Genomic DNA, 26,240 nt, shown 5'->3' on the forward strand with positions numbered 1-26,240 from the left:
CACTGTCCGGGGGCCACCAGGAGGTAGGTCTGTGACAGTGGATCCTAACTGCCAATGGCTTAGGACAGAAACTAGTCACCAAGGAAAACAGAAGGAGGCGTGAGTCTCCAATTCCATTAGTAGGATGGCGATGCTTCTGTTCAACTAAAATACCCTGGAAGGTGGGGAAGCAAGAATGAGAACTTGGGTCAGGGCGGAGGTGGGGGGACGCATAGTTTCCTTTTCCAGTGCTGTCGTCCACCTGCCCAAGCAAAGGGGACATCATTTCTCTGCCCTCATCTGTGAGATAGGGCCAACAATCCCAGCGCATCAGTTTTTTACACTTTCAGGACAAAACTCATCTCGAGACACATTGGTGTTACCCTCTGACGGAGCAGTGCCTCCACCCGGCCTCTCCCATGTGCAGGCTTGTGCCAGAGGAAAGACAGGGTGGGAGTCTGGGAGACGTGACCCCAGACACGACAGCAGCCACAGCCACAGCCAAAGATAAGGAAGCAGCGAAACGGGTGCCAACAAAGGAACAGCTGAGCGCATCACAGGGACGTATCACACCACGAAATAGGGTGCCTGCTGGCAGGTGGATTCTCTACCACTGAGCGTCCAGGGAAGCCCCACACTGCTCTATTTAAAATGTATAACCAACAAGAATCTACTGTTTAGCATAGGGACCGCTGTTCAGTGTTATGTGGCAGCCTGGATGGGAAGGGAGCTTAGGGGAGAATGGATACATGTATATATATGGTTGAGTCCCTTTGCCGTCCACTTGAAACTATCACAACATTGTTAACTGGCTATACTCCAGTATAAAGTAGAAAGCTTTTTGAAAAATAAAGTGCTTGCTGGGAAAAATGAAGGAATTCCAGCTAACGTTGCAAATAGAAGTATGCCACACGTGGAATTTCAGATTGTTGAATAAACATGCTATGATAACATTTGTGTACAATAAAGAAAAACACACCAACAGTATTTTATATTGTTTGGTGAACACGCACACATGGTAGAGATATAAATGAAGGTCTGGGGATGAGAAGTATCAAATTTGAAATAGTACAGAATCCTGTGGGGAGGGAGAGGCTGAGAGGTCGGAGGATGGTTCTCAGAAGATGTCACCTGTACAGGTGATGTGTTTTTTTGTGAATCTGGGTGGCAGATACACTTCTGTTCATTTTCCCTCTTTTCTGTCTCTTTTGTATGTTTAAAATCTTTCCTATTAAATATTTTTAATTAAAAAGTATATAAATGCAAGCAGAGAGAGTCCTAAACACCATCAAGCAAGAATCATTGGAATGGGTCATTCCACTCCCCAGAGAGCTGAGGCCAGGGCGCGCCAGGATCCAGGTGGGGAATGGTCTCCCTAGATCACTGTGCTGCTTGGGTGGTGGGAGAGGGTCCAGAAGCAGATAGAGATGTGATGGGGGAAGACAGAGGGGGTGGAGGAGAGAAGACAGGGAGCTAGGATCCTGCGGGTGAGTGAGGGGAGGGGCCCTTGTTAATCCCGCCAGACTGTTGTGGTTGAAAGGATCCACTTTGCTCCCAAGCAGTCGCTTATGTTATTATTTCTCTCAGCGGGTTTCAAGCTGCCTGCAATTCTCTGTTAGTTAATAAGAAAAGTGAGAGATGCAACAATTGCTTTTGCTTGGCTGGCTTGTAAAGGCTTTGTCACTCAAAAATGGAACAAAGGCCCTAATAACACCCTGTGCCGTAAAGGCAAGTGTCAGGGAACAGACCGAAATCAATTATCTGGGTGAGACTCGGAGACGGGAGACTCAGACACACTGCACAGAGCAGCGTCCCCACCACATAATCCCATTAACAGGGGGCCTCCGCTCTCGCGGGAGGGCAGAGCCACACGGGGAAAATGATAATTAAAAGTAAATAATGGGAAACGAGGCCCTGGTGCCTCTGTCACGGCCCTGAGCGCAAGTGTGGTCCCAGCAGACAGTGGTAGGCCTCTCTCTTGAATCCCCTGAGAGAGGCTTGGAAGCCAAAAGCCTTTGAGGGGCTGGCTGGCCAGTCCTGGTCGGGAGTGGCATTTAGGGAGCAGGTGAGGGATGGCAAAGGCCTGTGGTGTGCTGGGAAATTAGCAGAAGCTCCCTGACACCGGACACGGACCCTTTGGAGATTTTATAAGCTTTTATTTTTTAATATTAATTAATCAATTTGGTTGCCCAGGTCTTAGTTTCATGGTGCGGGATCTAGTTCCCTGACCAGGGATCGAACCCAGGCTGCCTGCATTGGGAGCTGAGACTCTTAGCCACTGGCCCACCAGGGCAATCCCAGCTTAGGAGCTTTTTTTGTATGCATCTCTCTTGCTAAACTGATATTTAAGGAAAGAGGTGGCATGAATGAATGAATGAACACAGCAGTAGAATGTCTGGGTGAAGGGTTCCTTTGAATTTCCCCTGAAAGCAACATATCTGCGTCATCAAGGACTTGTGAAAACTCAGTAGCCCAGACCTGAGTCAGGTCAAGTAAATTAAAATTTCTTGGGGTGGGAGGTTCTGAAACCCAGTCCTCAGGGTTTGACATGCTCCACCAGGTGACTCTAAATACATGGCCAAAGCTGAGAACTTTTGGACTGGATGGCCCCTTACAGTCTCCGTTAGCTGGATATATAGGCTTTTACCATGAACTTATGCAGTAGAAAGAGTAGCCAGAGGGACTTAGGATGAGTGGGGTCTGATCTTACCTCCAGCAATAACTTGCTTTGTGGCTTCTGGAAAGTAACCTAAGCTCTCCAAATCTCAGTGTCTTCATCATTAAAAAAGATGATGTGTATATTGAATCCCTCTGCTGTTCACTTGAAACTATCACAACATTGTTAATTGGCTATACACCAATATAAAATAAAAAGTTTAAAACAAAACAAAAAAAGATGAGATCTTATTATTAGATCCCTTTGGTTTTGACAGCTCTCTGACCTTAAAACTCCATGACCCAGAACTCATGCAGTAGCACCACCAGCATAAATATTTACTGGGTGCCTTTTCTGTGTTCCAAGACGTCATCTAATAAGGGGCAGAGAGAGGTCCCTATAAATCCCCTTATAGTCTGCATAGATGCTGAGTAGACAGGCAGACAGACAGACAGACAATCAGTCAGTGCAGATGAGCAGTATAGACAAGCGCTAGAGCATCTGACACTATTATCATTTCCTTCCAGCATCTCTGGTTACTGACAAAGCCTGACACAGGAGGGATCCAATAACAACTGGCTGAGTGACTGAACGAGCGAGTGAATGAATGGTGTCTCTCATGGGTGAATCAAAGTGTGGCTTGTCTTTGGAAATTGACTATTTCTGCCTCACTAGCTATTAAATAATCACCTTCCCCACGAATTTCCAGGAGGCAAACGGCTGCACTGAATTGTGCTCGATGGTTGCTAATATTCCAACCCAGCTACACAAGTCCAAGGATTCTATCAATATGCAAATGTATGGCTTTGGAGCCCAGAGTGATATGGCTTCTCCTCCAGGAAGGACGCGTTTGCACCCGGGGAGATTTTAGTCTCTGTCACTAGGTAGAGAGAGCTTTATAACTCCTCGAAAAATGGTCTTCCCTTTTATTTAAATGTGTTTTACCCATTTGCTGAAGTCGGTAGGAGAGAGTCTGGGTGGAAATCAGGCAGGCCTGGAACACTGGCAGGATAGTAGAAAGCCATTTTAAATTAATTCCCTGGAAATCATTGTGAAGGATGCACTGCAGCGTGAAGGTGGGTTTGTGAGCGAGGAGGGAGATTTCAGGTCATGGTTGCTCTCAGGCTCCTTCAGCTGATGACTGCTGGGTGCAAAAAACCGCTAATGTGTGTGATGGTCACCAGCCCCCAGCCTCTCACTTGCAGTGGTGCTAGTGATGAAAACGCTCTTTGGAAGGAAGCAGTCAGCGGGATTCTTCCTTATTTGCAAAGACAGTAAGTGGTACAATTCCAACCCAGCAGTAGCAGCTGGCACCAGCCCCATCTACTTCCCAGGCCCTGGGAGGTTAGAAAACGGTTCAGAAGTCACTCAGTGTGAGCCAGTGCTGTGCAGGGCCACTGGGGAGTCTCAGGTCAGTGGTGGTTCACTGGAACAGTGTGGCTGAGACCCCAGAGCTGGGCAATAGGTTAACCCGGGGAAGTCGGGCCGGGGGTGGGGGTGGGTGGGGGCGGGGTGGGTGGGACTCAGAGCGGAACAGACCATCAGCATGTAAGCTCAGCACCTGCTTCCAGGTCACTCTTCTTCTTGTATACTTAAGGCAATAAATCTGTTTATTAAATGCAATATATCTTTTATACTTTTATATAAAATAGGCCTTTTATATTTAAGGCAATAAATCTGTTTATTTGATTAAGAAGTATTCAATTAATTCAATTCAAATTAATACTAAATTTCCCAGTATATGTTAAAATTAATTTTTATTGGAGCATAGTTGCTTTACAATGTTGTGTTAGTTTCTGCTGTGCAGCAAAGTGAATCAGCCACAAGTATACATATATCCCTTCCTTTTTGGTTTCCTTCCCATTCAGGTCACCACCGACTATCCAATAGAGTTCCCTGTGTGATGCAGTGTGTTCTCATTAATTATGTATTTCATACAAGCATCAGTATTGCATATGTATCAATCCCAGCCTCCATACCCCCCACCACTTCCCCTTGTATCCATATATTTTTCCTTTGTCTTTGTCTCTCTTTCTGCTTTGCAAATAGGATCATCTATACCTTTGAAGAGGCCCAAGTGCACAAAAAACACAGGATCCTCAGGGTATTTACATTGCCCTCCCAGCCTCTTTATGTCATTGGCTGAGAGATGACAAAACAGCTATAGATTCCAGGCTGGCTTGTCTGGTGGAAGAGCTGCTACTAAGCCACCCAGACACCCTGAAAGGCTAGCTGGACATCAGGCTGAACTGGGTTCTTATTTTTAATAAAAGAAAAGACTGAGAGATGGACTGCTAGGGTCAATTGGTTTAAAAAATAAAATCAGCACCAGCCATTAAATTCTCACTCTCCTTACATCCCTGAAGATGATTTTACTTTTGAGCAGATCTTTTCTGTGTGAAATACTTCTTGGTCTTAAATGTCATGCTTATACCCTGAGGCTTGTAATGCTTGGGGTGCAGTAGTAATGAATCAGATACATTATTAATACACAGGCACAATGACACACAGGGAAATTCACGCAGGTATACAGAGTACTCCGAAGAGCCTGGATGTGAATGCAAAGAAAGCCTGAGAAATTCAGGATGAGATGTACCTTACTGAAATTAACCTGCTGAAATTAAAACCTGAAACAGTAGACCCAGCTGAATCAAAATTAGGTGACACAGTCTCACGTGCTCCTGAATTTCCAAATGCCCACACAGCCTGAAGCCCGAATAAGAAATATTTGGAAATGTAATAGTCACTATGCCCAGTTAAAAAAAATACCAGGGAGGGTTAGGTAAAATATTAGAAAGTTCCAGAGACTCTGAAACCCACTCGAAGTCCATGAAAATAGACAGACAGACACTTATCCAACTAATATGCATTGAGTGCTTGCTATGATTTAGGCTGTTAAGAATGGACCCTTGGCCTAGAAACTCAACTCTAAGTGTTCAAGCTGCGAGGAGCTCGCATGGAGCATGCATGCTCTGATTTTGCCCGGAATTGGAATAGGACTCCTGTCAAAGACACAGCCCTGGGTTGCTAAAATATGGTCCGGAAAAAAGCAAGCTGGGCCGAATTCTAAGCCTGCTCAGTCAACAGAGCACTGTAGGACTTGAGGGTAATTCCCAGATGGCGCAGTAGTAAAGAAGCCACCTGCCAATGCAGGAGACACAAGAGACGTGGTTCAGTCTCTGGGTCAGGAAGATCCCCCTGGAGGAGGGTGTGGCAATCTGCTCCAGTATTCTTGCCTGGAAAACTCCATGCACAGAGGAGTCTGGTGGGTCCGTGGGTAGCAAATAGTTGGACACGACTGAGCGTATGTGCATGTACTCTCAGATTCAGGTTCCTCATCTGTCCTTGATGACTTGTTGTAAATGCTCTTAAATTCTTAAATTTAAGTTTAAGAATTAAATTTAAGAATTCTTAAATTCTTAAATACTCTTAAATTCCTTTTCCAGCTTTAATATCCAATGAAATTCTTGGATTGCACTCGGAAGTCAATTGCTTTTGTCTTTAATACATATTAACAAAGCCTCTAAAACACGGAGAATCCGAGAAGGGACACATCCCAGATGTAAAACTGTCATTTCTCCCTTTTCAGGGGTTTTCAGAACCAATCCTGCTAGGTAATCTTGGGGGCAACTGGCTACTATTATGGGGGTCCTGGGGGCCGGAGGGACAGACGCTGTACCCCAGGCCATGCCATGTGACGCAAGTGAAAACAGCCCATCACTTAGGATCAGTGCAGCTGAAATGCATTCATGATGGTAACCAGCCTCTGCTGTTTCTCTGGACAGATTCACTCGGTGTGATCCAGAATAAATCCTCTGTGCTTCAGTGTCTCTGGGTTTAGCTGTGGTGGTTACATAACCCACAAATGTAGAATTTTCCAGCCACTAATGAGAGCACTTTGCATTTAGAAATAGGAAAGCTTTCTGAATTGTAAATAAAGGAGGAGAAGAGAGAAGATGAATCAGCTGGGTTCTCACAATGTTGAAATGGAAGCAGTCCCCTCTTTGTGGGCTCTCTCTTCTGGTTCCCAACTCCTGCCTTCCCAGTGCACAGCCTGCCCCCACAGCCTGGGCCTCAGAGAAGCTGCAGCCCAGCCCTGCCCACAAGCTGGAATCTTCTCCCAGCACCTGGAAGGAAGCAAGATTAAAGGCAGCTGCTTAATCCTGCTGCAAAGCTCCTTAAGCATTTCTAACAGGGTCAGCTCAGTCCGTGCTCACTCAACTCATCTCTGGAAAAATATCCCAATTTAGGCCCTTCTTCTGACTGTGAAATTGAGAGAAGTGAGGGCTGGATCTGATCAGGAGAGGGTGGAGAGAGAGACAGGTGGTGGACAGAATGCTCACCCATCCCCTTCCTGTGCAGAGAGAGGTTCCTGTTCCCACCCCTGAGTGGTTTTGGTTTCACCCCTGACTGGCTTTGTCTCCCCCTCAAAAGGATTCTGAAAGAATTCACCACATCTATATGGAGCACCTACTGTGTTCCGGGAACTGGACTGGCTCATCCCTGGGAGCACAGCCCGGCAAGGGGGGCAGCTGGTCGGATAGGCAGCTGCAACAGAGCAGAGTGTGGTACTTGCCATGAGGCAGAGTTTGGAAAGCCACGAATGCTCATAAACAGGCATGGGGCAGAACATAGCTGGGCTGGAAAGCTTCCCAGAGGAAGCCATATTTAAGCTCTGAGCCAACCGATACATTGTAGATAGAAAGTGAGCAAAAGTGGGGGTGGGAGGGTAGGGGAGTAGCTACCGATAACAAAGCTGGCAGTGGGATGAAGGGTCATGAGGGTTAAGAAGAGCTGTCTCAGCTAAGTACAGAGTCTAAGCTTGATCCTATCCTGAGAGCAATAGAAACCCATGAAAGTGGAGACCACCAAGATCACATTTGCCTTGTATCAGATGCCTGATTGCTGAGTAGAAAAAAAGACTGGAGAAGAGTAAAAGGAGGCTGGGACTTCCCTGGGGTCCAGTGCTTAAGACTCTGCCCTTCCAAACCAGGGGGTGCTGGTTCCATCCCTGGCCAGGGAACTAAGATCCCACATGCTGCATGGCATGGCCAAAAAGTAAAGGAGGACCATCGAAAGGCATCACCCACAGTGTTTTGGTACAGGGGGTGGCAGTGGAGGAAAGATGTGGCTGGTTTCGAGAGACATAGCGAGGGTGCATCCTTAGGACTCACCTGGCGACGACCTGGATGAGATGGTTGAAGAGGAGGAAGGGATCAAGGGGAAAGTCCAGGTTTCCAGACTGGGCACCAGGGTGGGTACAGCAGCTCAGAGCAAAGGGCAGCTGTGGGGCCACAGAGACGAAGGTCAGTGTGGGGCTCCGTGGAGGCACTGTGCGTGGAAAGCCATGGAGTTCAGAGGGGCTTCAGTGGGGCGCCTCTCCCCTCCCCATTCTGTCTTTGAGTTTTCTTTTGGTTTATTTTTTTTCACTTTTTTTTTTTTTTGCACTGGATTAAGAGCAGGGCAAGTTTAAGAATGTCTGTTAGCCGGGGTCCTCGACCTTTTTGGTTTCATGGAAGACAGTTTTTCCAGGGACAGGGGAGAGGATGGCTTTGGGATGATTCAAGGGTATTACACTTATTGTGCAATTTATTTCTGTTATTATTACATCAGCTCCATCTCAGATCATCAGGCATTAGATCCTGGAGGTTGGAGACCCCTGCTTTTTAGGATCCGGGCTATTGATGCATGTGTGCTCATGCGTGCTCAGTAGCATAGTTGTGTCTGATTCTTTGCAACCCCATGGACTGTAGCCTGACAGGCTCCTCTGTCCAGGGGATTTCCCAGGCAAGAATACTGGAGTCGGTTGCTGTTTCCGACTCCAGGGGATCTTCCTGACCCAGGGATGGAACCTGCGTCTCTTGGGTCTCCTGCATTAGCAGGTGGATTCTTTACCACTGCACCACCTGGAAACTCGCAACTATTGGTAAAGCATTTATTAAAAGCTGGGGAAAAGCAAGTAGTGAAAATGCACTGCATGAAAGGGTTGTAGAGCCTTGGTTTTCATGTGACCACCCGGATGAGTGATAGGAGTGTGTTTGTGTGTACACAATCTGGTCTCCCAGAGAATGAGCTCAGGGAGGTACCTAACGGGAGGGAGGCTGAGAAGGGATCCCAGATGCAAGCTTGCATAGCTTGATAATGATTGAGAAAAGCAAGCAAACTGCACAATCAGGAAGTTTTCAGCTGAAGAGCAAAAAAGGAAACACCAGGGAAAATAGCACAACAATGGCAGGAAAACCCGAGAGGAGAAGAGGGAGCGTGTGTGCCCACTTTGTGTTGGTGATTTATTACAACATGGCCACATTCTTCCTGAAGAGAGAGGAGAAGAGGGCTGTATGAGGGCTTCTAGAGGGTACATTAGCTCCAGAAAGTTAGTGTTGTGGTTCATTCAAAGTTTCATTAGGCGTTAAATGACAGATAATAGTAATAATGTTAATCATACATGACTAACATTTATTTAACTCTAACTCAGTGACTGACCCCAAGCTCAACACATTACCTCCTTTAATATGCTACGCGATCTAGTACAAAGGAGAATGAAGGTCAGAAATTTTAAGCAACTCGTATACGATCTTATGACGATTAAGCAGCAAGTGAGAAGCCAGGTCTTTGCGATTCCAGAGGTTCTGATCTTAACCACGTCCTTCCTGCTGATACCATCACAGATGTTACAACCAAGTTCATAGAAGAATAAGAGATGATGAACAAAACTGAATAAACCTAATAATTTACAACATCATTTTAAATGAATCAGTAAGATTTAGTGAAACTCTATGTGAATCAGCTATTTGCATCAAAACTCTTTTTGTTTCCTCATCGGCAAGTTCATTCACTAAGCCACATCCGACTCTCTGTGAACCCATGGACTGCAGCACGCCACAATCCCCAGTTCTTCACTATTTTCACTATCTGAGTTTGCTCAGACTCATGTCCATTGAGTCAGTGATGCCATCCAATTGTCTCATCCTCTGTCACCTCCATCTCCTCCTGCCCCCAATCTTCCCCAGCATCAGGGTCTTTCCCAGTGAGTCAGCTCTTCACATCAGATGGACAAGGTATTGGAGCTTCAGCTTTGGCATCAATCCTTCCAATGAATATTAGGGTTAATTTCCTTAAGGACTGACTGGTTTTATCTCTTTGCTGTCCAATCAAACATTGCCCACAGAAAATTCCAAAACATTCTTTAGGATAAAAGCGTGGACATCTCTTTTGTTGAGTATCCCATATTCCAGCAAAGGCCGTAAATTCCTCTATTCTCTATTCTTTACCCAATTCATTCTCTACAGAAGCTCAGTTTATGATATGACTTACTTATTAGCTTGTGAAAAAGACTCATCTTATTCATCTTTGTGTCTTTATCATCAAGAAAACTGCTTTGAACTTAGTAAATTTTCAATAAATATGTTTTGAAGGAGTAAAACAAATATGCTAGGATGATAAAGCATGGATGCTATTAACCAACGTATAAAATTAATTTGCTGCCATGATAACAATCATCTGGTTATGGAAGAAGTACATAAAATACATTAAACCCAATTGACAAATATGTTTGGTAAATCCTTAGTTCTTAATATTATGTGCTTAATTACAAGCAATGAGCACCCCCAAAGGCATGGCTTTGATGATGCATTTTATTATTGTTGACGTATCTTTCTTATCACACAGTTGGCAATCATCTCCAGATATAAGACTCAGCTTATTAGAGCCAAATCCACAGTTGTGTGTAGGGAAAATCTAAAATATCCCTATATGCACCAAGAGATCTTGTGTCCTGGTCCAAACTTTTTAAATAGCCAGGCTCTTTAGGTCTAGCTTCATCTCTTTCTGTCCCTTCTCAAATGTCTGTTTCCCTTGCATCACTGTAGATGCAGGTCCTTAAAGCTGCTAAATGCCTCCTTGCTCTGGATGCACCATATTTTCCCCTGGTCAAATCTCCCTTCCCCACTTTGCCTTGCTACCCTCAATCTTGGCTCAGATGCTGATTCCTCCAAGAAGTCCTCAATATTTATCTTACAGCCACGCCCCTTCCTTGGTCCCGTGGAGATACTCCTGTGCATCCCCATGGTCCCTCCCTGACACTTTAGAATAACCTTGGTGAAGTGATGTCCTGAGGTTCTTTCTTCCTCTGTGTTCTAAGCTCTAACCTCTGTCTCATTCACTGCTGGGTCTCCAGGACGTCACCTGATGCCCCATGCATGTTGTTTGGAGGAGGACTTCCAAGCGGATGGAAGGATGGAGAAATAGAGTGATGGAAGGCTGGCCACTCTAGGGACACTCTGTCATTTTCTAGTGTTGGGGACAAATATGAAGTGCTTATCAACCATCCAGTTTCAGGTCCGGCATCTATCCCCATAGCTGAATGTTTAGCTGGAGTTGATCCAAACTTCATTATTTGCTGGGAGGATAAATCAATTTCACTACTCTCATATGTAATAGACATTAGCCCACACACGATGATGACATCCTTATACAGGAGAAAGGAAGGGAAGAATAAGAAAGAAGAGAGAGAGAGAGGGAGAGGGGAGACTGATTCTCTTTCTTTACTGGTGCAGAGAAAACCAGTGGAAGGCAAGAGTCTGGGGGAAGAAACTGGAGTTTTCAAGTCAAGGTTCCCATACGCCGTCACATATGTGGAATCTAAAATATGACGCAAATGAACTTATCTATGAAGCAGAAATAGAGCCACAGACATAGAGAACAGACTGGTGCTTTCCAAGGGTTGGGGGGCACAGAGGGATCATTGGGAGTTTGGGATTAGCACATACAAACTGTTATTTGGAGAATGGATAACAACAAGGTCCTACTGTATAGCACAGGGGACTATATTCAACATTCTGTAATAAACCGTAATTGAAAAGAACATAAAAAAACAATATAGGGACTTTCCTCGTGGTCCAGTGGTTAAGACTTCACCTTCCAATAAAAGAGATGCAGGTTCCATCCCTGGCCTCGTAACAGATATCCCACCCCCCTGCCACAGGAAAGCTAAGCCCATGTACTGCAACTAGAAAAACCCCCTTCTCTAGCTGAGAAGCCACAACTAGACAAAACCCACATGCTGCAATGAAGACCCAGCACAGCCAAAAACAAACAAAAGAACGTATATACATATATAAATATATATATATATATAACTGAATCACTTTGCTGTACAGTAGAAATTAGCACAACACTGTAAATCAACTATACTTCAATAAAATAAATTTAAAAAAAGAAATTGGAACTATTTCAAACATCACAACTATAGAGATGTGCTGTGCTGGGTTGCTCAGTTATGTCCGACTCTTCCTTGCAGGCTCGTTTGTCCATGGGGATTCTCCAGGCAGGAATACTGGAGTGGATTGCCATGCCCTCCTCCAGGGAATCTTCCCAACCCAGGGATCAAACCCAGGTCTCCCGCATTGCAGGCAGATTCTTTACTGTTTGATCCACCAGGGAAGCCCAAGAATACTGGAGTGGGTAGCCTGTTCCTTCTCCAGGAGATCTTCCCAACCCAGGAATCAAATCATGGTCTCCTGCATTGCAGGTGGATTCTTTACCAGCTGAGCTACCAGGGAAGCCCAACTATAGAGATAATTCCATTTAATAAGTGATGCACCTATGTAATTGCAAAAAATAAAAAATCAAGGTACCATCTTTCACATTGTTACTCTACAGCCACTGTGACATTGTTAGGCTGGGGATAGATAAAGCCATGGAGTATTTAGGTTTGCTAACCATCAAAGCTAGTGGAGGTGATGGAATTCCAGTTGAGCTATTTCAAATCCTGAAAGATGATGCTGTGAAAGTGCTGCACTCAATATGCCAGCAAATTTGGAAAACTCAGCAGTGGCCACAGGACTGGAAAAGGTCAGTTTTCCTTCCGATCCCAAAGAAAGGCAATGCCAAAGAATGCTCAAACTACTGCACAGTTGCACTCATCTCACACACAAGTAAAGTAACGCTCAAAATTCTCCAAGCCAGGTTTCAACAGTATGTGAACCATGAACTTCCAGATGTTCAAGCTGGTTTTAGAAAAGGCAGAGGAACCAGAGATCAAATTGCCAACATTCATTGGACTATCAAAAAAGCAAGAGAGTTCCAGAAAAATATCCATTTCTGCTTTATTGACTATGCCAAAGCCCTTGACTATGTGGATCACAACAAACTGTGGAAAATTGTGAAAGAGATGGGAATACCAGACCACCTGACCTGCCTCTTGAGAAATCTGTATGCAGGTCAGGAAGCAACAGTAAGAATTGGACATGGAACAACAGACTGGTTCCAAATCGGGAAAGGAGTATGTCAAGGCTATATATTGTCACCCTGCTTATTTAACTTATATTCAGAGTACATCATGAGAAACGCTGGGCTGGATGAAGCACAAGCTGGAATCAAGACTGCCAGAAGAAACATCAATAACCTCAGATATGCAGATGACACAACCCTTATGGCAGAAAGTGAAGAGGAGCTAAAGAGCCTCTTGATGAAAGTGAAAGAGAGAGTGAAAAAAGTTGGCTTAAAGCTCAACATTCAGAAAACAAAGATCATGGCATCTGGTCCCATTATTTCATGGCAAATAGATGGGGAAACAATGGAAACAGTGACAGACATTATTTTGGAGGGGGCTTCAAAATCACTGCAGACAGTGACTGAAGCCCTGAAAGTAAATGATGCCTACTCTTTAGAAGAAAAGTTATGACCAATCTAGACAGCATATTAAAAAGCAGAGACATTACTTTGCCAACAAAGGTCCATATAGTCAAGATTATGGTTTTTCCAGTAGTCATGTTTGGATGTGAGAGTTGGACTATAAAGAAAGCTGAGCACCAAAGAATTGATGCTTTTGAACAGTGGTGTTGGAGAAGACTCTTGAGAGTCCCTTGGACTGCAAGGAGATCCAACCAGTCAATCCTAAAGGAAATCAGTCCTGAATATTCATTGGAAGGACTGATGCTGATGCTGAAACTCCAATACTTTGGCCACCTGATGCAAAGAGTTGACTCATCGGAAAAGACCCCGATGCTGGGAAAGACTGAAGGCAAGAGAAGAAGTGGACAACAGAGGATGAGATGGATGGATGGCATCACTGACTCAAGGGACATGAGTGTGAGTAAATTCCAGGAGTTGGTGATAGACAGGGAGGCCTGGCGTGCTGCAGTCCATGGGGTCGCAAAGTGTTGGACACGACTGAGCGACTGAACTTAAGTGAACCATCTCATCAACTAAATCTCATACTAGCATCACCATCCACTGCAAATAATTGATCCACGGACATTACAGTGACTTTTTTAGAAAACCTCATAAAATATGTAGATTATCTCAGGGCTGAAGGTGAAAAATAATTATATCTTTAAAGTCCATTGCAAACTCCAGATGCTGCCACAGCTGTATTTTAATATTCCCATACTAGGACAATAGTGGATCTTGCTCAGGGCTTCTTATCTTCCCCTCACATACCAGGGCTGTCAATGCCATTGGCAATTTTACATGTAAATGAGCCTATCCATCACTCCTTACTTTGCAGCAACTCACTTCTGAGCCTGCCATAGAGTTACACCATTAAATCTCCCTGCTTTACAATATACATCATGACATATTTGACATCAATCAGCTGTGTCAGCCTGCTCACTGTAAACCATAAACTTGCTCTGCAGCCCTCTCTGCACAGGGTGATTAAACCTGCTTGGGGTAGCCTCCTGATTCCAGTGATAAATGGCAATTCATTTCCTCCTCGCTTTTCCCCGACCTGTTCCCAGCCTCTGTCCCAAGCTCTTCATGCCTGCCTGCTGGAGGAGACAGTGGCCAGTGGAAAGCACACACTGAATGTGAATCTGTGCCTTCACGTTCAACTCTGGGCTTGCACCCTCATTGTTTGGCTCTGGGTTGCGACTTTGCCATTTTAAAATGAGGAGGAGAAGCCGCATCTTTTTTTAAGCTGCAGGGACACAAGCAATGGGTATGTAAGGTTCTTCTGAGGACAGCTTTCCTGCCTGAAGAGAAAGACAGACCCGAGCAGTGTTGTCACTCCCTAATGATGAATGCGAACTACACACACGTGTGATTTCTGCCAGGTGTCTTCTCACTATATCCACTTCCTGTCCACGAAATCACATCAGAAATAATGTGAGTGAAAAGTGACGCTGTTATATGTATAACTTTGTGTTCTAACAAGAGTATAACTTGTTAGTGATACTCTTTATCTGCAAACCAGCTCTTTATTAGAAGCAACATGTTACATGCATCGTGTGGGGATGTCACATCACACAATAGGGTTGATGGCGACACACCAGGGTATCATGACCCTCTAGCTGAAATCTGCCAGACATGATGATACTTTGTTTGCCAGCAAGAAAAGCCAAGAGGATTTTAGTAATATGAAGAGATACTCCACTGAACTGACTAGGCAATTCATCTGATCACTCCAGAAGTCCTTTCGCCTTTCCTTCTGTTGAGTCTGAGATAACAGTTACTTATTCTGCTTCCTGGCATGGGGAACAGGCCATCTGCTGGCCAGTGGAAGCAGCCTCTATCATGTGTGCACTCCAGAACATCTCCTAGGCCATCAATCAGAAAGCTCTTTGGACCCAGCAAAACACAGAGTGGTAAGCACTCTTTATCCACACGTACCCTGCTTTAGCCACAGACCTAGCACCTACCCACCTGTCACTTGCTCTGATTTTGATCAGTCTGGCTGCTCACACCCCCTTTGTCTAATGACCTCATCCATCTCCTGAGCCCATAGTGGTTTGTCCAAACCAGGGAGGGCAAATCCATCTGGAAGGAGCAGAGTGGAGACTGGGTTGTTGATTTCCGTGACAAATCAGATTCAATGTCATGACACTTACAAGGTGCCCACAAAAATAAAATGATATCTTTGGGGCAGGAGGGGGAGGAAAGAGAAATATAAGGGAGCAGGGTGGAGATGGGGAACGGGAGTGAGTCTCTAGGGGGATTCAGCAGTAAAAGGAGGGGCTGGGCGGAGAACTGGAGGGAGGAGAGAAGCAGAGAGCCAGGGAGGGGCAGGAAGGGAACAAAGGAGAAAGTTAGCTTCTTGCTTTCATTCTTGGGGCACCCAGAGTAATGAGCCCTCTTTCTGGAGAAGACGAATGGGCAGCTGCAGAGATTATGAGTGAGGTTTTATTGCAGATCAATAAATCTGCGTCACAGATCCCCATCTGGAGGGAGTTTTAATTTAAAGGAAAGAGTGATGAGCTCACGACGACAATAAATCAAAAAGTTGTGTATTCACGTATGCATTAACCTTCTATCAAAACACACATCGGCATCGAGGCAGGGTGTGGAACCCAAGCTGGTAGGTGGTGTGGAAGGACAGCCACTGGGAGCCCACAGCCCACCTCCTCTGCGACACAGTCAAAGGAGTTGCTGCCTCATCCGGACTCTGGCTCCCAGGTTTCTGATGAGAACGGAGGGAAAGCCAAAGATGTATATCTGAGCCATTATTAGGAATCGCTGGTTGTCACCTGAGGACAGCTGCCTCAGATCAAAATCAGGGGAAAGGAGATTTCAAAGCAACAAAACTGAGATAGCAGCTGGCAAAACCCAGAATGGGGCACAGTCAGGGAATTCCAAGAGCTGTGTGCAAGCACAATTTAAGTGCTGGAGGAAACTCAGAAATCCTCCCTGTTGATGCCAGTTGACTGCTTTAGATTCTCCCCTCTGCGGTCCTCCTGTCTGGCAACCAGAGCCCTCAGTGAGGTCATAACAGTGGCCGGCAGCTCGGGGAGGCGTGGGCAAGAATTAACCCCAGTAGATCCCCTGGGCAGGCAGTATGGCTATGCAGAACAGCACTGCGACTTGAAAAAATGAATCCTACACAGTTGTAATCAGCTACCAAGATATCCCAGGATCCCACATATATGTGTTCGTATACCATATTTGTTTTTCTGACTTACTTCACTCTGTATGACAGACTCTAGGGTTCTCCACATCTCTACAAATAACCTAATTTCGTTCCTTTTTAGGGCTGAGTAATATTCCATTGTATATATGTACCACATCGTCTTTATCCATTCATCATTTGCAGGGTAGAAATAGAGATGCAGACATAGAGAATGGACAGGTAGACCCAGCAGGGAATGGGAGAGTGGGACGAACTGAGAAAGTGGCACAGACACGTAGCCACTTCCAAGTGTAAAATATAGAGCTAGTGGGAAGCTGCTGTGTAGCGCAGGGAGCTCAGCACGGTCTCTGTGATGCCCTCGAGGGAGAGAGGGTGGAAGGAAGGCTCAAAAGGGAGGGGGTGTATGCATACATAGCTGATTCATTTTGCTGTGCAGCAAAAACTAACACAACATTGTAAAGCAATTACACTCTCATAAAAACTAAGATACTGCAGGAAAGCTGGTGTGTGGAGAGGACACTCCACTCACTTGCTAACCAGCCGGTGCTGTTGTTACCTTGGGATCTCCTGACTGTGCTGTTCTTCCAAAGACTGTTATAGAAATCAGGAAGGAACTAAAGAAGTGAACACTGAGTGTCCACCACCAAATCAATCAATGTCTGCAAGCATTTTATGCATATGGGATTGTGTGTGTGTAGCCACTGAAGCAGACGTATCCACTTACAGTATATGTATCTGCTGATGCCTGTATTTTGGGGGCTTCACTGGTGGCTCAGACAGTAAAGATAATCCACGGCAATGCAGGAGACCTGGGCTCGATCCCTGGTTGGGAAGATCCCCTGGAGAAAGGAATGGCAATCCACTGCAGTATTCTTACCTGAAGAATCCCATGGACAGAGGAGCCTGGTGGGCTACAGAACACGGGGTCACAGAGTGGGACATGACCGGGTGACTAGGCACACAGTGCCTGCATTTTCTAGGACATGAATGGACATCTCTTGTAGCACTTACACTGCTAAGCAGGTCCGATGAATCCCATATTACTGATGAGAAAATTGAGATTCAAAGGGATCAGGGAGCCAGGACTCCAGTCCTGACCTGTCTGACCTCAGTGGCTGGCTTTTTCTTCTGTCCCCCTGGCTTCTTGGTGTGTGTGTGTGCACACATGCAGCATATTTGCATTCTTCTACAGACTTGACACCTTCCCTCCCTTCCAAGCTAGGTCCTGATACACACTTCCTGCTTCATGGGGATAACTCAGTACCAGCCTTGCATGTGCTGTCTCCCACTGGGACACCCTCTGTGATCTGACTCGCGCTTAGACACCCAGCTCATGTCGCAGCACCTTCCCTGGACAGCATCCGGTCCACACAACACAGCAGATTCTTCCTTCTTTTCTGCCTTGTAGGTATCTCCATCAGAGCACGCTTTTCACTGAATTCACCTTTTTACACTTATGATTTGTGTTTGTAGTTTACAGGGATTAGGGTTTCTATTTAGATCATGCTTAGTGGAGTGTATGACTCAAAACAGGTCATGCTGCTCCCAGAGCTCCAGTCCAGGATGCCTTATAACCAGCCTGCCAATCCTTGGTGATCATTAGAGACCTGTGTATTCTCCAGGAGTCCTCTCCACCAACCGCCTTCATCCTCCTTAAGACAGCCACTTGTGCCCACTCATCAACACAGAACTGTTTATGAGGTCAGCTAGAATCCCATTCCAGAGATGAGTAAAGTGAGTCACAGGGAGAACACGGCCTGGCTCTCACGACCCAGTGAGTCATCTGAGCTGCCAAACAGGACCCTGGACTTTTGAATCATTGACAGCTCAACCTCAGCTCCCTGATCTCTTAAATCCAATTCAAGAAAGGATGCCTCCAAAGTGTTCATTTGCAGCTTAAAACTTTCCAAGCCTCTGCTGAATACATTGAAAATGATAGCCAGTTTTAGAAAAGACTATGATATCATGAATGATTTTTCACATGTCAGTGCACGTTGTTGGAAGACACCAGTTATAATCCTTACGGAGATAATTCCTATACAATCCTACTGGAACAATACAGAGGGAGAAGGTACAAAGAGAAAATTTTGATGATAATACCAACAGCAACAACAAAGTTATTAAATGCCTAATAGGTGTCCATGGATTCAGATACAACTTAGCGACTGAACAACAGCAACAACAGCAACAACGTGCCAGACAATTTTCTAGCAAGGGAATATGCTGGTGAATAAAAGGGGTACCTGTTCTCAGGAGACCCGCACTCCATGTAACATCTTTATACCAACAGCAACCAGTAGCATTTACTGGGGACCTCCTGTGAGCCAGGTGCCCTTGCTAACATTTTGCACCTGCAATGGCAGGTTGCAGTGGCAAGAGTGGGCACTTTGCATGTAAACGCTGGGCACAGAGAATTTACCTAACCTGTATAAGGAAGCAAGGGGGACAGCCAGTCTGAATCAAGTGCCCAGGCTCCTAATTCTTCTCCTATAATATGTTTCTCCTATTTGGAGAAATCTCTCCTACACTCGCTGTTTTCCTCCCTGGAGGGGACTTTTGCTGGATTTCGAAGTAGCCCAGTCACCTTCAAAGCTCTCCATGACATAACAAAGAAAGCCCCAATATCCAAGCAAGGTCCTCAAATATCGGTCACATTTACTGGTCCAGACTTCATTCCACATTCCAACCATGGCTCCTTCAAGTCACAGCCTTGGGAGCTGCTGGAACCATCCACCTCCTCTTTGCTCTCCCAGACTTTTCCTTTGCCCAGATGGTGCCCTTCCCCTCTTAGCTGATGGCATCCTTGTGTTTCTTTCCAAGATCAGAAAAACTAGCAGATCAAACATGCTCCACCGCCTGCAGCTCCACCCATCCCGTAATCCAATTTATTAACTCCTTTCAGGATGAGCCCATCAGCACATTCCCTATGTCTCCATTATGGTGTCCGTTTCCTAATAAGTATTTAGTGACAGTTTATGTGTTTTCCTCCTCCATCAAAATTCGTGAAGTCAAAAGCAGAGACTGTGTAATTCATCTTGTAATCCCTGCCGTGCTGAGCGCCATGCCTGGAATATAACAAGAGCTTAATAAATATTACTTGAATTGCATTGGTTCTTTCTATTATCAGATGGTGTATTATCACATCTGGGAAATGGCTGGTGCAGTGTGGTGTATGTGAAGAGCATTAAACCAGGACACATGAAATCTGGAGTCTGCTCCTTGTTCTGCCAGGAGTTTGTCGTGTGACATTAAGCAAATCCCTTGTCCTCTCTGAGTCTCATTATCACATCTAAAATAAGAAAGTGGCACTAGACAGTGTGAATCCCACCATGTTACATTATGAATTCCTCAAAATCTTCCTCGCATGCTTCATGTACTCAATAAATATTTATTGAGCATATTTTCTATTCCAGGCACTTTATAAGACTTTGGGGTGTGGAAATAAAGACAGACCCTGGAATCAAGAACCGTACTTGCAGTTCTCATATCATCATTGTGATCCAAGCCAGGTGGCCATATTAACCACACGTTTTAAAAAAAAAAAACAAAAGAGAAAACTAAAGTTCAGTTCAGTTCAGTCACTCACTCATATCCAACTCTTTGTGACCCCATGGACTGTAGCACACTAGGCTTCCCTGTCCATCACCAACTCCTGGAGCTTGCTCAAACACATGTCCATTGAGTCAGTGATGCCATCCAATCATCTCACCCTCTGTCATCCCCTTCTCCTCCTGCCTTCAGTCTTTCCCAGAATCAAGGTCTTTTCTAATGAGTTAGTTCTTCATATCAGGTGGCCAAAGCATTGGAGTTTCAGCTTCAAAATTGGTCCTTCCAATGAATATTCAGGGCTGATTTCCTTTAGGATTGACTGGTTGAATCTCGTTGCAGTACAAGGGACCTCAATAGTCTTCTCCAACACCACAGTTCAAAAGCATCAGTTCTTCAGCCTTCTTTATGGTCCAACTCTCACATCCATGCATGACTACTGGAAAAACCATAACTTTGACTAGACAGACCTTTGTCGGCAAAGGGATGTCTCTGTTTTTTAATATGCTGTCTAGGTTGTTCATAGCTTTTCTTCCAAGGAGCAGGCATCTTTTAATTTCATGGCTGCAGTCACCATCTGCAGTGATTTTGAAGCCCCCCAAAATAAAGTGTGTCACTGTTTCCATTGTTTCCCCAGCTATTTGCCATGAAGTGGTGGTCAAAGTTCTTTAAATTTGGTGATGATTAGATTCTCTTAATGCTCCTGTGTTCTGAGGCATAGTTGTTGAAGGCATATAAACAATTCTTTATAACTTTCTCCACCATTGAGAACAAAGTTCTTCAAAGATTTTTCACTTAAATTTATAGAAACACTCACTTTTTATATGGAATTTACCAGGTAATCTAATTTACCTCATTGACCACTTTTGAGAAGAATGTTGTCAAGTCAATACTGTTTCAGTTTTTTTCATGCTTATAAAGATATAAGAGGCAGCTCTCACAAAGTGAAAGAGGAATATTTCTGTTAAAGATACTAAGTTGAAATGATGGATGTCTAATCTGATTTTCCCATAGAAGTATGTTATCATGTAGGTTACATTATTCACCCAAAGTGTGATGGCCAACATTTTATAGGCATGACCATCAGCCTCAAATTTAATTTTGTACAAATAATAAAACTATATTGTTTTTAAAGCATAAAGCACTAAAAATAAGTTTGCCCCATTAAATTCAACAAATATTCTAAGCAACTGAATTATGTAAGGATCTCTGATATTCTCTGCTGAAAAAAGGAAATATGAGTAAGATAGTGTTCTTCCACTAGGAGCTTTGTTCTATTATTGACAATAAGAAAATGACATGAATGTCTGTGCTAAAAGTCGTAAAGTGGTGAGTGCCTTAAAGAAGGAAGAACATGAATTAACATTTATTGATCATTTGCTGTGTTCCAAGTTCTATCATTCATAAGTATTATTGTCCTTGAGAAGAGACTTTTTGTCCTGTTAAAGTCTTGTGGAATAAACTTTTAAATAATGAAGGAATAAAGTCCTGTTGGTATGAGTCCGAATCTAATGCAAGTCTGATAAATACAAATCATGTTCTTCCCATGTTTGGGAGTTCGCATACACAAAAACATGCTTGTTAAAGTGATCAAAGGAGGCATCTGGTGAGGGAATGTTTTACACTGAGCTTTGTTAAGATAATAAGGGCAGGATTCCAGGTGGAAGGAAGAGCCGGAGCCCAAGCAAAGAGAGAGGAATGCAGGGATGCTCACATAATTGCCCAGCTTATTCTATGTTGGGTGCTGTGACTTTGAAGAGGAGTAAGATGGTCAAGGCGGTCCTAGCCTCATAAAAGCCCGCCTTCCGACAGAGAGTCACACAAGGCACCATGAGAGTGGAAAAGGACATGGCTAATGTTGTCCAGTGTGCTGGAAAAGACTTTGCAGAGAACATAATCTCTACACCAAGTTTTGAGAGATGATAAACAGTTTGCCAAGGTGGAGAGGATTGAGTGAGGTTGGTGAGATGGGGAAAGGAAAACTAATCTGGCAGAGAGAACAGCATGATCAAATTTAGGCACGTCATCCACTGGGATGCCCTTGCCTGTCCGGTGTGGCTTGGGATGCTTCGTCCATGCAAAGAGGAAGAAGGAGAGGATTTGAAGTAGACCAGCACATGCTCGGGGTACACTGAGTGTCGACCCTGATCCCCTCACCTGTGCCTTAAAAAAAAACAAAAACTGGACTTAACATTCCTGGCAAAGAAGGTACTGAAACAAGAGGGAAGGGTGCAGGGCACAACCTTTAAAAGAACAACATAGCCTGAGGACAAGACATAAAGTGATTAGAACCAAACAAGTCAACTTCCTGCGGACCTTCAGTTCAGTTAAGTTCAGTCGCTCAGTCATGTCCAACTCTTTGCAACCCCATGGACTGCAGCACGCCAGGCTTCCTGGTCCATCACCGCCTTCCGGAGCCTGTTAAAACTCATGTCCATCCTGTCAGTGATGCCATCCAACCATCTCATCCTCTGTCGTCCCCTTCTCCTCCTGCCTTCAATCTTTCGCAGGATCAGGGTCTTTCCTGTGGACCTTGAGCCTCATCATATGCTCGTTGTAACACATCAGCTAAATGACACACCCACAGATGCCATGATAGTTCTGAGGCCAAAAAAAAAAAAAAAAGGGGGGGGTGTTGGCCCAATTCCTGGGAATCCGCACCCTTTCCCCAAAATAATTGGAATAATCAGAATAATCCTCCAACACATTAGCCTATGAAATTACCTAGCCCTAGCCCATAGAAAGTAGCCATACCATATTTAGGACTTTCTCGCCTTCTGAGGAAATGGCAACCCACTCCAGTGTTCTTGCCTGGAGAATCCCAGAGACCAGAATCCTGGTGGGCTGCCACCTATGGGGTCGCACAGAGTCGGACATGACTGAAGCGGCTTCGCAGCAGCAGCAGCCCCTTCTGAGATGGCCCATATTCTGCTTATGGACTGTGCCGTGCTGTGCTTAGTTACTCAGTCATGTCTGATTCTTCGCGATGATCTCTTGGACTGTAGCCGGTCAGACTCCTCTGTCCATGGGGATTCTGCAGGCAAGAATACTGTGGGTACTCTATCCCTTCTACGGGGATCTTTCCAACCCAGGAATAGAACCAGAGCCTCCTGCATTGCAGGCAGATTTTTTACCAACTGAGCTACTAGGGAAGCCCCCTGTGGAGTGTGTTTTTCTTAAAAAAAATCCACTTCTTAACTATCACGTCCTCTCCAAAATCTATTGCAACAAAGTAAGAAACAAATTCACCAGAAACGGTACCATGAATGGTTCCTGATAAGGGATTGCTGGGGTCAGAGCTGTTCTTAGAGAAGACTAATAGAGCAGAGACATGGAGGGCAGAGCCAGAAGGGAGAGAGATTTTAATTGGTTGTCCCGATAGTTCAAGTGAGAAGTAGTGAAACAATGAACTAGGACGGAGGTGGTTGAGATGAAAACGGGGGGTGGGAAATTAAAAAGTTAGAATCAACAAATCAACAGACCTGAGAGACAGACCTGATGGACATGAGTCTGAGCAAGCTCTGGGAGCTGGTGACGGACAGGGAAGCCTGGCGTGCTTCGGTCCATGCAGCAGCAAAGCGCTGGACACGACAAAGCGACTGAATTGAACTGAACTGAAGGGAGAGAGCACTGGGGATATTCCTCAGGTAATTACAAACGTGGGATTAGATTTCAACAGAGGAGTCAAGGCTGGAGACAGATTTAGGCATCAGTCCCACTGAGGTGATAATTGGACGGTGGGAGGTGGGAAGAACACCAAGGGGAGAGCATAGAGAAGAAAAGAGAATAGCCGGAGACCAAACCCTGCAGAATTCCTTGGCTCTGGAGGTAAAGAAAGGCAAGGGGGTGTAGGTGGAGGAAAAGAGGACCCAGAAATAGGAGCAGGATGGGAAGTTCCGTCTCAGAGGAGCAGTAGAAGCCTGGGTGAATACTGCAGAAGGCAGCAGGATGGGTTGAGATTCAGCCAATTGTGCTCAGACAGTGAGTTGTGTCCAATTCTGTGCAACCCCATGGACTGTAGCCCGCCAGGCTCCTCTGTCCATGGGATTCTCCAGGCAAGAATACTGGAATGGGTTGCCAAGCCCTCTTCCAGGGGATTTTCCTGAACCAGGGATCGAACCCAAGTCTCCTGCATTGGCAGGCAGATTCTTTACCACTAGCACCACCTGGGAAGTCCATTCGGCCAATTATTTTATCAATAACGTCAATGATAAGCTTCAAGAGATGAACTGGGAGGGTTATGAGGAGAAAATAGGAGCATAGAGATGATAGTAAACAGAAAGTGCTCAATGTTCTCTCCCAAATTCTGTCAGTGAAAGGAGGGGAACACCCCAATGAAGCTCACCCCCCTTTCCATGGGGGGACCTTATTTACAGGTGCCTGATCTGCTGTTGGCAGCTCTGTGGCACGTTTGGGAACTCAGGAGGCTGGGCCCACTGAGTGTTACAATTACATGCACACGCCTGAGATTGGCACCATCCTTGACCAGGCAGAGGGGGCCTGGCCGAGAGGCCCCCAGCCCCCCACAACCCAATGAGGGGTGGCACATCTGGTCCTAAGTAAGAGGCAGCAGAGAGGCTACTGCACAGCAGAAGGGCTAAGCCTCAATCAATAACCTGACAAGCAATTGTCTAAAGTGGGGGAAATAGCACGGTGTTTCTCTCCTGTTTTTTTTTAAGCACTGTGGTTTTGTTTTCCCCTGTCTTTCCACAGTGGCTCCAGCTATTAGTTGCCTTCTGAAGTGCAGGAAGGAACAAGAGTGCAACTCTCTGGCCGCACAGGAAATCAGCCTCTGCTTTCTGAGCTCCTAATTCATGGGGTCGCAAAGAGTCGGACACGACTGAGCGACTGAACTGAACACAGAGGACTGATAATTGATGATTCATCAGCAGCTCAGGAGCAGAGCCTTGATGCCCCAGAAGAGACAGCTCTCAGGTTGCCTACCCTCGTGATGTTTTCCCCGACCCAACACCTCACCAGTGGCAGCTTCCCCTGTACGTGCCACTCAGGCCCCCGGGATGCCTATTGGTACCAGAGAGAGGACACACCCTCATGCCTGAAGACACCCACGCGTGGTGGGGGCAGACCTGAAGCTTCCAGGGGAATTAGGAATTCTGAGGGAGAATCAACAGCTGCAGATAAGCCCCCGTAGTTGCAATGCTGTTTTCATGCAAATGGCCCTAAGTAAAATGAAAAGAGACCGGTCTAGGAGGAGGGCAAGGAATGAGAAAAGGATGCAAGAGAAAAGCTGAATTAATTCTAAATGGGAGGCTTTTTAGGCGAGGCATTAGCAGCTCTTGAAGAAAATAAATAGGCTTTCTCCCACATTTATTAAATTTCTATGATGCTCTCATTTAGGAGTCCTTTATTTTCAATGGGAAGAGGAAAAATTTCAGGTCCATTTCACAAAGAGAGGATCTCTATTACCTATTGATTGTAAAATGCCCGGGATTATTTCCAGACAGAAAGGGAAGATGGAAGGTTCCTAAAGGGAGAAGGGGATGCTGCTGGAGTTCTGGGACGGCGGGGGTTGGGTGCGGGGGCAGGAAGGTTGTGCCCCACTCTCGCAGAGGGAGGTCAGAGGGCTCCAGTATTTCAGAGAGGGACACGCAGGAGCAAGGGGTTTGTGGAGAGGAGGTCTTGTTCCAGAGGCACCGTTAATTGGATATGTCATTTAACTTTGGCTTCCTCATTTACAGTATTGCTTTATAAATAGTTCACCTCCCTTCTGTACTGTGAAAATAAAACGGGATGAAAACATGAAAATGTGCCAGAAAAGAAATGATTAGAATAGTTCTATAAAAATACAAGATGTTAATACGCTCAAAAGAGAGAAAGAAAAAGTCTCCCCCATTAATGAGAAGGTCTCTGTCTGTCTGGGTGACAAACAGCCACAGCAACTGTCCACTTCCACGTGCCGGACAGAAGCCCATCTCTAGGGCTTCAGCAGGAAATCCTGGGGCTGAGGTTGCCGCAGGAGCCAACAGGAAGAGTAGCTGCTGGCCTGCTCCCTGGCTCAGGGGGCCCGGACATCTCAGCTGAGTGTGGTCTCAGCGATGCAGCTGTGAGCAGTAGCATAAAGCGAGATCTTAACTCCCTGCCCAGGAAATGAACCTGGGTAGCATGGATGAAAATCAGAAGTCCTAGCCACCAGGCTAGCAAGGGCTAGAGACTAGAAGTTCTTTATCTCTGGATCTTTGCAGCCAGTGAAAA

Source organism: Budorcas taxicolor, chromosome 25 (assembly GCF_023091745.1).
Source record: "Budorcas taxicolor isolate Tak-1 chromosome 25, Takin1.1, whole genome shotgun sequence".
In the NCBI taxonomy this organism is placed as follows: domain Eukaryota; kingdom Metazoa; phylum Chordata; class Mammalia; order Artiodactyla; family Bovidae; genus Budorcas; species Budorcas taxicolor.